The sequence below is a fragment of the Cryptomeria japonica genome, chromosome 7 (genome assembly GCF_030272615.1).
Source record: "Cryptomeria japonica chromosome 7, Sugi_1.0, whole genome shotgun sequence".
NCBI classification, from domain to species: Eukaryota; Viridiplantae; Streptophyta; class Pinopsida; order Cupressales; family Cupressaceae; genus Cryptomeria; species Cryptomeria japonica.
The window spans coordinates 657,854,955-657,869,409 of NC_081411.1; positions in this window are offsets into that span (position 1 = coordinate 657,854,955).

Here is a 14,455-nt window from a genome sequence, read left to right on the forward strand (position 1 = left end):
TTTGTCCACTGCAGTGTCAAGGTTTTCTGACCCTGAAGATTTCTTTAATGGTATGTTTAGGAAAAGGGTAGTATGCAAAGGCAGACCCCACCAATTCCAATTCCCTGAAGATCACATTAGAAATGAGTTTTATTTGGATGAGCAAGAGCTAAGGAAAGAGAAATGGTTGGCCTACAAGAAGGCTCTTGATTTTATACACCAATTTGACAATAGCTTTGACCCTTTATCTAGTTTTCACCCCTTTAAGGAAAAGGATAAATTCCTAATTCTTTTCTTTGAAGATGTAATGAAAACACTAAAAGAGAATAGGGAAGTAGTGATTAAAAACAACCCTGAGAAGGCAAGACTAGTTCTAGCTAGGTCTGCATCTGTTAAAGCAATCCTTTCTGGTGATTATGTATTACATAGAAAATCCAAGTACAGTGTGTTGATGCCAACAACAGGGGAGCCTTCTACTTCAAAAGGGAAGAGGAAAATACAAGATGTCATTGACATTCAGGACTCCCCAAAGAAGAAAAGGGTGGGAAAGGAAGTGCAAACTAATGAGCCCCTGTATTCCCCATCTCAATCCCCCATTTATATAGGAGATGAGCATACAGCAGCTGACTAATTGTTCCAGTTGGGGAGTCTAGGGGAGATCGCCTATACATATGATGAAGTAAAGGATGGAATGCCTGAGGAGCCAGAAGATGCTGAGATGGACATAACCACCAATGAGTTCAAAGGCAAGGAACTAGATCCTGCCATTAAACGTGCCAGTGAAGAATTCTTAGCTGATAGTAACTTTGTTACCTCAGGAGCTTTCATGCAATTTGTGTGGAAGCAGAATATTGATAAGTTCAATGCCAGGTGTGAGAAGAGAAAGAATGAGCAGCCTCACAAGGATGCAGCTATGGTGGAGGAAGAAATAAAACAAGAAATGTTCACTAAATTTAAGACCATCACTCCTGAGCAAGGAAGGGAAATGGTAGCAAAGGTTGGTGTTCTCATCCTTCTTGAATGGGATATAGCAGATGCCTTTGTTTTAGAGGTAGTCAGGAAAGAGACCAAGCCTATGGAAGGTGTAACCTTCAACAAGGATGATGCAACCCTAGTTATGTGGTCTCTGAAAAGAAATGAAAATAAAAAAAGAAAGGATACCCCAGAGTCTAACTACCTTGGAGGTATGATAGTAAAGAGGGTGCAAAATACTGGAGTGGTGGAAGCTACTAGCACAGTCTTGGAAACTGTAAAATTCAGTGTTGCAGTGGCAGAGAAGGAAGCAAAGGAAAGGTCAAATCTCCAAGCTAAGTTGGAGACAATTTTGAAGGCTTACAATGATGCCAAAGGAGAGGTAATGAGCCGAGACACCATTATTGCTAAATTGAAAAGCCAATTGGTAGGACAATACCATCAAGGTGAGTCCTCAACCTTAATGATTGCTTCTTCTCCTGCATAACCTCCATCTACTAGCCCTATCATTGAATTCCCACCTTCTCCTACACCTTCTGGTTCCCAATCAGTTAAGATCACTCCTCAGGAGTTGGAGAAGCTAAAATAGGCTCAAACCCTATTTGTAAATAAATATGAAGAGAGAGTGAGGGCCACAATTTTGAGTTTTGCTGACACTATAGGATCCTCACTAGTGTATAACAATATGGGTAAAGTTTTAGATATGTGGAATGAACTCAATAGAGACAAGGCTATTCTGATGCCCATTTTGGAAAAGTGGATGCCTAGGGAGGTGAACCTAGGACTCATATGTGTATCCTATGATCAGGCAGGGGCTGACCCCATTATCAAATCCACCTATAACATAACAAAGGATCTGACAAAGCTAGCAGAAGGAATAGATAATGTAGAGAGGAAGATCAATTTGTATAAAAAGGAATACATTGAGCAGGAATTTGAATTATTTCCTGGGGGTTTTTCTAGTCAAGCTCAATTGAAGGACAAACAAGTATCGCTTAATGAATTAGGGGCCAAGTTTTCATTAAGGATAAAGGGAATCATTAGCACTGATGATACTTCCCTATTTGTCCAAACAATTGAGGAGATAGAGAAGATAAAATCACACTATGGCTGTCTAAACTCAGAGGTAAATAAAATGAGAAACTCTTTGAAGAGATTGGCCAAGACAAGAGGGAAAGTTATTAACTTCTCATGGCCTTCTGATGACGTGTACCAAGAATGGACAAGAAAATATGTGGTGCCGGATGTAGAAGTTCAAGAAGAAGTTGCAGAATGATAACTGGTGAAAGGGGGCCGTTAGAATATGGAAAATATTTGTAACTTCTTGTTGAAACAAGAAGATTGTTGTAACAAACTTTTCTGAAAAGGTCTAAAGCTTGTATGCATCCATACTATTATAAATGGATACCAAAACTAGTTAAAAAGTGATCACAAGAATTTCTAAAGAAACTCTGTAGAAATATATCTGGGTTTTTCTAAGTTTACAGAGAATATTCTGAGTTTTGTAAGATTTTTTCAAAATGAATATCAATATACAGACCATAAACTTTCGATCCTAGAATTTGTGTTGTCTTCTGGTGTGATTTCAATAATATACTGGTTTCATTTGGGTAATCTAGGGTTATTCAATTGAACATGGATTGTAATGCAGTCTTTATAGATATTTTTCTTAGCTTTCTTCTTTAGGAGGGGAATTAAATACGCAAGAAATATCTCTGTCAGTAGGTTATTTTGTTAGAGACTTTGAATTTGATGAACACTATTTAGTTTAACAAGGAAGGACTCTTATGTATGTCAGGCATGCATGGGGTTGATAGAAGCCGAAGTGATGAGATGTATGGAGATGTTTAATTGTGGAATCCTTGTTTTATTTAGATGACTCTGTAGCCTAGATAAGGCAATGGTATCATTTGTAGTTATCTTTCTGCATCTCTTGAAGATCAATACTAAAAATGAGCATAAGCTTTTCTTTATTTTTTCAGTTTATGTTGAGGCGATAAGATCCATTGGCTTTTTGGACATTGGTTTACTGTGGATCTTGTTTGAAAGTGTGAAATTATTCAGAGAAGGTATACCCTCCTGAACTTTGGATAAGTTCAAAGTGTAGAAGGTTCTTGAAACCTTGTCATATGTTGCTCTGAGGTTCTTTTTCTTTGATCTCTTTATTTGCAGATAGAGTTATTATTTTCTTACAAGAGATAAGAGAGGAATCAAAATTTGAGACCAATAGGTACAATCGAGTTTTCATATTTGTTGTTACCGGCAAATAGGTCTAGGTTATGGACCGACAAGCATTATCTATTCCAAATCAGCATGGCACGTTATGGAGATATTTTACTAATTGGTTATTATTGTAAATGCATTGAGCTAACATCATGCATCACATATTGATTTATTTGTAATTGATTTAATTGTAATATCTTAGTGAGCCAACCTACACATTTGGTCTTAGGTTTTGGTATATATGTAAGATCTCATTTGTGACATTAATAGGATTGTGGAAAAAGGATTTTAATAAGGTATATGCGAATATAAGAAGAGCTATACACGTAGACATTATTTGAAGATTCAAGGAAGGTATGAAGAAGACAATCAGAGCTTAACCAGTACTGAATTCAACATATGAAGATGCTATTTTGATCAGTACATTATCATTGGATGTAACCATCCAATTGTAGTCAGTGTGACTCCCATTTTGTGATTGAGCAGTGAGCTCTAGGCAGTTGGCCTTTCTGCATGTCTAGACCCCATTTGTACACACGTACTATCTGGAGTAGTATCATCTGATTGTGGGTAAGGTTTCTCACCATGGTTTTTCCCCTTATAGGGTTTCCACGTACAAATATACGTGTTATGTGTTGTGGATGCTATTTGTCTTTTGTTTCATGCATTAAACATTACTGGTACTGTTATTAACTTCTAAACTATCTACCAACATTAAGTTTGTCTTACCGCTATTATGCATTAAGTTTGGTTAAGTTATATTTGGGTTGAAATTAATAGTCAACTGATTCACACCCCCCCCCCTCTCTATTGCCTTTGGGTCCTAACAATTGGTATCAAATCCTAAGTCCTCTTTTTGCAGAAGTTTAACAGCTTGAGGAGATTCTATGGCAACTAACTATTTCAGGAAAGACAATCTGAAGCTTGATGGAACTAACTATGGTATATGGAAGATCAGAATGGAGACTCATCTGAATTTCATTGGAAAAGACATATGGGATGTTACAAAGAATGGCTATGTTGGTCCTACACAGAGTCAACCTAATCCACCAACCTTGGCTAAAGATCAGGAGAATGATTGCAAAGAAAGAGAAGCACTTTGAGCATATTGTCAGATCAACAAATCATGGGATTATCAGACCGATCTACTGCTAAAGCTATTTGGGATGAATTGGAGACATTAAATGAAGGTGATACCACTATCAAAATTGCAAAACTAGAATGCTTTCAGGTCAGGTATGAGAATTTGAAAATGGAAGAAGATGAAAGGATTTCTGCTTTTATGGAAAGAGTTAATGAAATTGTTTTGGGTGTACAATGTTGTGGAGGATCCTTAAGTGAAGATGAAATTGTTTCAAAAGTTTTAAGAGAATTGCCACCAATATACAAAATGAAAGTAACTGATATTAATGAATTGAGAACAATGCCTAATGCATCAGTATCTAGAGATACTTTGGTTGGAAAACTTTCAGCCTTTGAAATTGAGGAGTTTGGTCCTATTGCTACAATTAAGATAGATTTGGCTTCCAAAGCTTCATTATTTGAAGTATCATCATCATCATCTGAAAAATTTGATTGGAAAGCACTCTATGCTAGATAACTTGAAGAATTCAAAAGAGAGAATGAAGAACTTGAAGAGCTTGAAGCACTATTTGCAAGGAAAATGCATAAAGGTCCAGTTGGAAGTAAGTATGAAGGTAAAGAACCATTTAAATGTTTTAACTGCAATAAAATTGGTCATATGGAATCTAGGTGTCCTGACAGACATGCAAGATTGAAAGAAGAAGCTAAAAGAACATATAAGCCTAACCCTGAATATTAAAGATACAGATTTAAGAAGAATAGAGACAAATCATGTTACAATACTGATGAAGGAGTTCCTGATGATTCTAATGAGGAACCGATAGACAATGGACTGGCTTTTGTTGCAATAATAGAAGATCAACTGGTAGAGCAGGCCCTGGCAGCTAAAATTGAAGAAAAGGATCAATGGATCATTGATTCTGGATGTTCACATCATATAACTAGTGAAAAGAGTAAATTCTTAACCTTTCAGGAATACAATGGAGGTCTAGTAATATTTGGGGATTAAAAACGCTTGTTTGATCAGAGGAAAAGGCACTCTATCTTTTGATGGTAAGCACAATATTGATAATGTTTACTATGTTGAAGGCTTGAAACATAATCTTTTGAGTGTTGGTCAATTAGTTGAAAAGGGATTTCAATTACAATTAAAGAATGGTAAATGCAAAATCATGAATAGAACTGGTTTGGAAATTGCAACTGGTAATCAGACTAGAGGTAATATCTTTCATTTGAATAACAATGAGAAGACATGCTTGATTGCACATATTGATGAAAGTTGGTTATGGCATAAGATACTTTGTCATGTAAATTTTGATTGCATTGTGAAAATTAGTACAACTAAGGTAGTAAGGGATTTACCTAAGATTATTAAACCTCACAATCTGGTGTGTAAGGAATGTCAATTTGGAAAGCAAGTTAGAGAAACTTTTAAGAGTATTCTAGAAAAATCCAATAATGCTCTTGACTTAATTCATACTGATTTATGTGGTCCAACAAGAACTAGAAGTTTACAAGGAGATAGATATTTATGCTAATCATTGATGATTATTCTAGAATGTGTTGGGTTACTTTTCTCAAGGTGAAATCAGAAGCTTTTGGGAAATTCAAACTATTCAAGGTCATGGTAGAGAATGAAACCGGTAAGAAAATCAAATGTTTGAGATTAGATCAAGGAGGTGAATTCACATCTAAGGAATTTAATACATTCTGTGAAGTGAATGGAATCAGAGACAATTATCAACACCTCAGACACCCCAACAAAATGAAGTTGTGGAAAGGAAGAATATAACTATTTTGGATGAAGCTAGAAGCATGATATTAGAAGAAAACCTACCTCATGTGTATTGGAGAGAAGCAGTCAATACAACTATTTATACATTCAACAGAGTTCACATCAAAGGTGAAACCGGTAAGACCCCTCATGAACTATGGTTTGGTAATACTCCTACTCTAAAATATTTCAGAATATTTGGAAGCAAATGTTATATTAGGAGAGATGATTATATTGGCAAATTTGATCCTAGAAGTGATGAAGGAATATTTCTTGGTTATTCATCTAAGAGAAAGGCATATAGATGTTTTAATAAGAGATTACAAAAAATCATTGAAAGTGTAAATGTGAAGATTGATGAACAGTTTAGAAGGTCTATGGAGTTTGAACCGACAGTTGAGATAATCAAAATGAGTACACCGATATAGAATGTTAATCTAGTCACACCGACATCATCTAAGAATTCCACAGTGACTGAAGAATGGCAGCAAGTGAATACACCCAGGTATGTAATATTGAATCACTCTAAAAGTCAGATAATTGGGAATAAGTATCAAGGAGTTATGACTATAGGAAGATTGTCAAATGAAGAGGTATGTCTAATTTCTCAAATTGAACTAGCAACTATTAATGAGGCATGTGAAGATAAACATTGGATTAAGGCTATGGAAGATGAATTGGAACAAATTGAAAAGAATAACACATGGACATTGGTTCCCTGACCTACAAACAAAACTATAATTGGAACTAAATGGGTATTCAAAAATAAACTTAATGAAAATGGTAAGGTAATCAGAAACAAAGCAAGATTAGTGCGTAATGGATATTCACAAAAAGAAGGAATTACTTAAGAAATTTCACATGGAAAACTCTAAACCAGTAAGCACACCTATGACTACAACTGATAAACTATCATTGAAGGATGAATCAACACCTGTTAATCCGACAAGATACAAGTCTATGATAGGAGGTTTACTGTATTTGACACAAACAAGACCTAATATTATGAATGCAGTATGTATTGTTTCTATTGCTTTGCATTTCCAAATAAGTCAATTTGAATGGCCTAGTTTGTGAGAGGGTAAAATGGAACCGGTTGATTTTCAGAGGGTAAGGCTTGGGAAACTTGGTGTACACCTTTCATTTGGCCTATGTAGTGATGTACAACTTTCAGAATTTAGTTTGGATCAGTTTATGAGGTACCCATTTCAAGGGGTGAGCTGAAAGTGCATCTTAGGCACAAATGCAGTTTTTATTGAGTAACTTACTTTGGGTGTTTATATCTTTTGACCTGTTGATTTCAATGGAGAATTTCAAAATGGATTCAATTTTATGCATAAATGTGAGTTATCTTGCAAAAGTTCAGGTCTGAATGAATCCATTTGCTCAGTTTTTGAAGATCAATCCATTTGTAGTTTGTGTGGTTTGACAAGTCCCTGTTTCAACAGCTAGTCGGGGCCCTAATTTGCACAAGTGTAAAAGTTTCCTCAGTGAGTGTCATGCCAAAATGTTTCTTTTGGGTTAATGCTGGTATAAATGACAAGCTATGTTTCAATTTTCAAGCCTCTGCCAATCTATTTGATTGGGTTTCAAAAGGGTTCATTTAACCATCGTTTTTAGTTATCCGTACTTTTAGTGCTATATCAATTAAAGTAGCTATTTTTATGCGTGCACCATTTGCATCCAGACAGGCTTTTGGTAGAACTGAGAATTCAAAGATTTAGTGTGTACTTCAAGGTACCTGTGTTTCAAATCCGAGGGCCTATGGAGTTCATTTGATATTTTTAAGAAAGGCATCATATGTTGCCAGAACATTGACTTCATCAAGTCCGCAGTGTCGACAAAGCCAGTTGGTCATTTTGGCCAATTAATATCTCTTCGCTCGGGACTCATCTTGAGAAACCGCTTAGTAGTGTTCATGCTTGTATATCAGAGTACATACTTGTCAGATGGCAAGGTCCAAAAAGGTGCTTTGACCATTTTGAAAATTACATCTTTGCAATTAAATGTGAAAATGTGGCATAATCGCCTGAAGGTTGCAAAATTTAGTTTGATGATCCGAAAATGATCCCGATCATTTCCAGAGGTCAGTTGCATGAAAACGAAATTTTTTTTAGTCGGACCCACTTTGGGGCCCGACCTGGCCTATGCCCGTGCATTGTTTTTAATGGCGATTTTTGCTTACTGGGGGAATTTTAGAATATTCAAATAATGATGCAATTCACAAGTCACAATCAAGTAAAGTTCATATGGGTAGAAGCCATTGAAGATTCAAGGTAAAAGATGTTGTGAATTCGAGGTTTAACAATGTAGCTCAAATGAAGGAGATCATGTCTTGTATTTCTACAAGCCCTTCACAGTCCTTTCAAACCATCAAATAGAAGCTAGATTTTGACCGAAAGAATAGTGAATCTATAGGATAGTTTTAGTATGAACAACACCAAAGCCTCGAAAATAAATGACTATTGACTTAGGATAGTTTTTATGGTAAGAGTCCCAAGCAATGGCATTGATTAGTAAGTTGTCAAATCTTTGTCAAAAGACACCAAATCATAGCACCCAGATTGTAGCAATCATCTCTAGAAGCATTCAATTGGCAGATGTAATGACAAATCTGTAAACCTTGCTGGCTTCCTCTCACGTGATGATTGGTGAGACATTTTTTTTAAAAACTCCAAATTAATGCAACATGAGAGGAGGAAAATCAGTGGTTGGGGATTGATAGTTTCAAGCAAATGCAAACAAAATGTTGGTATCCTTCCCCCACGACCAAACATCTTGAGTGCTCATGTGGTGTGTTGGAAGGTTTGTAGAGTAGGTTAATGTGACATGGAGATAAGGGAGCAGCAATTAAAACCATTCTAACAAAGCAAGCTCCACGTGATGTTTGGCCAGCACACTCCCTGCAATGAAAAGTTCTGAAATTCAGAAGCAAATCCTCCCCTTTGTGTGGAGTATTGGAGAGTTAATGCAAGCAGCTTTAGCAAATGACAATTTCAATGCCATTCGAACCTCCTCATGTGCTCTCCCTTTGTGTGGGTTATACAACAACAAGTTTTTCAATGAAGACATTTGGTAGGTGTAAAACATAACAAAACCATTGCCTCCTCCTGCGTGATGTCTTGAGGAACGCAAAAATCTCCAAAGCAAATGCAAATAGCCTCCCTGCATGGAAACCAATGGAGAGTGGGGGGGCCTAAAGTAAATGAAGATCTCTAGATCCTCCTTTCAGCGATGAAGTTTAAATCAAATGCAACTGGCTAGTATAAAGCCATAACCTCCACTTTTTTGCATGTATCTCCTCTACATGGCAGGGTAAAGGATTAAAAATCTTGCCTCAAATGTTTCAAGCAAAAGAAAATGACAAAAGCGCCATTAAAGTTGCAGAGAAAGCTTCAAAAATGAAGTTCCAGGCTAAAACTATTTGTCCCACATTCACTGGGCAAAGGATATTTTGATATTTAAATGCAAAGCTCCACACAAGTAATATGTCAAAGCCTCAAGGCTTTCGACAGACAGTGCCCATTGGGCGCCCAAGGTGGACCCCACACACATGGGTGCACTTCCCAAGGTGACCAAGGAGGTTGACTGAGTGGCAACAAGTGGGCCCCACACATGCACGGATCTTGAGGCAAGCGGGCAAATTTTGCAGAGGAGGATTGGCTTAACCAGTGAGCAGGTTGCAGAGGATCCGACAAAGCGCATTGATTTGCAGGCCAAAGGTGCTCACCGGTTAAAGTCCGCAAAATGGCGAAAAGCTCAGTGATGGTTAAAGACCCTATAGGTTCAGGAGATTGGATGATGCACGTGGATTCGTGAAAGAAAGATGATCACCAATTAAGGGTTGTGAAATGGCAAAAGACCACGTGCGTGAAAACCGAGGTAAAGATCGAGCAGTTTAAGAAGATCCAACGGCTCGCATGATTTCAGAGCCCGAAGTTGCTCGCCCGTTAGCCATTGTGAAATGGCGAAAGCCAGGTGGCGGGTCTAGGTAGAAAGACAACTCGTGGGTCCTGTCTAATGGCGATGATGTGGTGCCCAGTGATGCTGAGGTGGCAATGACATGGCGTACAAGCAAGCAGCCCAGTGGCGGTGATGTGACTGACAAGTGGCAAAAGATGAGGTGTCATGCCAGGTGGTGCCCGGTGGATCCCATCGACCAATCAGAGGTTACCATGTGACAAGGCGTCAAGCCAAAAAAGAGTGAAAAATTAAAATTAAATGATATAGTTGAAACTATAGAGAAAATTCAAAAAATTTAAGTGATGGCCTATTGTTCAAGATTAATTTGCCTAGGGTTTAATTTTTGGTCAAATGTAGAAGTATTATATATCACCGGAAAGCCCTCAAAATGAGAAATGTAGTTATGAAGTTTGTTTTAACAAATATGGGATATTTAAAGAGAAGCTTCCATGGGAAAAAAAATGAGATATTCTTGCAGTTATGAAAAAGGGACACTTGGCATGTTCTGGTAGATCTGATATTTTTCCCTCCTCTTCTTATTCGCAATTCTTCTCAATTGTAAGGGTTCCAAAATTTTGGAGGAAGTGCTCTAGTTTTCATGGTTTCCATTTTCTAAATATCTTGACCCAGATGTGTACAATTCTATGGATCTTTTCAAGGTATAGAGATTGCAGTGAAGTGTTGTAGATGTGGTTTTCTAGTTGCAGGTCTTACTTGTGTCAGGCATGAGTAAAATTCCCACAGTATTGTCTTTGTGTAAGTATTTCATTATTATGAATTTAATCCTCAAGGAGGATGAAATTTGTCAATTTCAAGGAGGTTGTGTGATTGCTTGTGGGTATCCTTCAATGAAGGTTTTAAACTCTGTAATCAGTCATGAATAAATGAAATATGTGTCCTAGATCTGATAATTCTGTGAATAAATTGAGTAATGCATTAGTATAAGGTGTTAATGTAGGAATATCATTTAAGGAGAACCAATTTGTGACTAGGATGCATATTTACAGTTCTGTGTGTGACTCTGTTGCCCAATGAACAAGGCATTGGTCTTGCAGATTTGGGGATAGTTTCAGATTAATTCAAATTAAAGACAAATCTATTTCCCTTTATGTTTAGGGGTGTGTTCTTCTCATTCCAAGATCTGTTTTCATTTATGATTTATACAGATCTAACCAATCCGTAGTGTGTTTCTAGATTTGGTGAGTTTGTGGAATGATCTATCTACTTATTGTTGATGCAGTTATGTGTCTGTAATCATTGTATTTAATGCATTAAAGGGTGTCCCCCCCTAGGCCTAGTAGAACCTGAAGTGTAGGAGGATCATTAGGATCCTATGTTATGTTGTCCAATCCCTAAAGTGTTTCATTGATTGAGGTTGGCTATCTCATAGATAGATTTGCAGGTGTTCTTGGGTTATCACTTTTGGTGAACAACAAAAATGGTGACTCTGCTGGGGAAGTGTTGTAATAATTCATGTTGAATCGAATCCCAGAGTTGTGCCAAAATTCATTTGGGGAAGAGTCTTAGAAGTGTACAAATCTGAAATTCATTTTCAGATTTGAAAGTGTGTATCCTGGAAACTCTTGTTGCTATGAAAAATTGGAAAATATTATGTGACTTTGTTGTGTGTAGTGAGACCCAGAAATCTGAAAGTGTTTTAGAGTGTACATCAGTGGTTTTTAATTTTATTCCTCTTCAGGGAGGTGGCAACTCTATAAAAACGAATTTGAGATTTGGAGGAGTTCTTCAAATTTCCAGTTAGAAGTGAAGAGAACAGCAGCAACAAATTTTTCTCCAGGTATTCGTCAAAGTATTAATGAGATAATTCATGTTCCTTATGAGGTGAAAAAGTCGCCGTTAAAAGGAAAATAAATTTACAGTATGCATACTTCATGTTTTTGAAATAAATTTCAGTTAAATGATCAAAGAAGTATGTAGTTTTGAAGTTAATGACTACAAGGTTTTAACATAATTTATAAAATAGTAAGATGCATGATAATGGTTTAGTGAATGCTATAAAACTGATGGATCTAGATGTTGTTCCTAGATCCAAGAATCCTTTGTCAAGTCTGAAAGAGATCAATAGAGAAATTATAATATGTCTTCAAATGATCCAAGAGAGATTTGTCTGGTTATTAAAAAGGAAAGTAGGGACAAGAAAAAAAGAAGAATCATCATATGTTTTCTATGCAAGATTTTTAGCTACATCAAATGGGCTTTCAGCTAATGCTAGACCCCATGAATCTATTTTGATTGAGTTATTCTTAGAGCTTTATGAGCCTGACTCAGTTAATTGGTCTACTGCCTTCAGAGAAGAATGCGTTGAATGTATTAAAGAATGGATAGATATGATTGAAAGAATTCAATCTGAAAATATACACAAGATTAAAAATAATGAAGGAGATGAGACCCTGAGTGGATGTACCTCCTATGATGTTGAATGTGATTATTCTCAGTATGACAGTTTAGATGTGTATTCAGAGCGAGAAGAAATTTGTGAGAACAGTAATTGTTGAACTAATCGTGAGCCCGTTGAGGTTTCAGATGCTAATGATGTAGATCACCTTGTTGTTGATTTCAATCCACAAAATGTTGGCAAACAAAGTTGTGAAACTATGTTGCAACATGTAGCAACACATTATGAGTAGTGTGATCAAGGATATGATGCAGATGCAAGTTGTTGTGATGATGAAATAAATGTGCATAGAGACATGAGAACTGCAGATCCAATACCTTTATCAGATTGGGACAATGTTTACATCTCAAAGGATGAAGCCAAGGAAAATGAAAATGAAGGAGGTTCACTATGTAGTGAGCAAATTTCAGAACTCTTAGCTGCTGATTTTCAGAGATATGGATTCAAAAATGTGCCCAATCTTTCATACCCATTCAGTATATGTTTTGATACTAATAATGTTTTTGAGGGTGTAAAAAATGATACATATGATGTTGATTCTCTTCCTATGTTTGATAGACAAAATGATAATGCATATATGGTTGATAGGTATGGTGATGTAGATTCATATGTTGATATGAACTCTGGCTTTGATATGCATTATGTGGATCTACCTTTTCAAAGACATGACAAATCTGAGGTGTTTTTCTCAGATTTGCAAGGAGGGAATGAGCCAATGGCAAGTAAAAATCATGTATTTTCATGTGTGCAAAATGCTGATAGTTTTTGTGATCAGCAAGTTGAAGTGCAGTCATGTTATGAGGAAGTTTTCCTCTCTAGTTTGTAGGATATTATTGTGAAAGAGTGTTTATTATTTTAGCAAACTAGCAATAAGGATTTGTCTGATATTCCCAACTTTCAGAGGGAGTCGGATTACTTTTCATTTCAGCTAGGAAAGAATGGTAAAGAGTATGGCACTCTTATGTCACCTAGTAATCAGCCCTTTCAGCATTCGTTTGGTTTTCAAAGATTGATTGATTATGAACATGCTGATGATTATGTTTTATGTGATCAGCTGATTAGAAGTGGAAGTGTTTTTGAACAGGCAGATGTGAATGATGATTTCAGCTTACCTTTGATTTGTGGAAACGAAAATCATGTGTTTGAAAGAGGTAAGAATTGATTTCAATTTTAATGGCCCAGGGCCATTTATAAGTTGTGTATTTTGTACAGTTGCTTTCTGCAGTTGTATTGTTTTCAATAAAGTGCCCTGTTGTTTGGGTTGAATAAGGAGCCCTTTGTATCTGAGAAGAAGAGTGATCCATTTTTTGGGTGGTCTGCTTAACCATAGATTCTAGATTCTTGTGTTGATCTAGCAATCAACCATCCCCAGTCAAAGCCACTATTGGGACTCATTAAATTGAGTCAATTTTTGAGGCCCAATTCAAATTTTTGCTTTGCATTTCCAAATAAGTCAGTTTGAATGCCCTAGTTTGTGAGAGGGTAAAATGGAACCAGTTGATTTTCAGAGGGTAAGGCTTGGGAAACTTGTTGTACACCTTTCATTTGGCCTATGCAGTGATGTGCAACTTTCAGAATTCAATTTGGATCAGTTTATGAGGTACCCATTTCAAGAGGTGAGTTGAAAGTGCATCTTAGGCACAAATCCAGTTTTTATTGAGTAGCTTACTTTGCGTGTTTATATATTTTGCCATGTTGATTGCCATGGAGAATTTCAAAATGGATTAAATTTTATGCATATATGTGAGTTATCTTGTAAAATTTTAGGTCCTAATGAATCCATCTGCTCAGTTTTTGAAGATCAATCCATTTGCAGTTTGTGTGGTTTGACAAGTCCCTGTTTCGACAACTAGTCGGAGCCCTATTTTGCCCAAGTGTAAAAGTTGCCTCAGTGAGTGTCATGCCAAAATGTTTCTTCCAGGTTAATGCTGGTATAAATGACAAGCTATGTTTCAATTTTAAAGCCTTTGCCAATCCATTTGATCAGTTTTCAAAAGGGTTCATTTAACCATCGTTTTCAGTTATACATACTTTCAATGCTATAT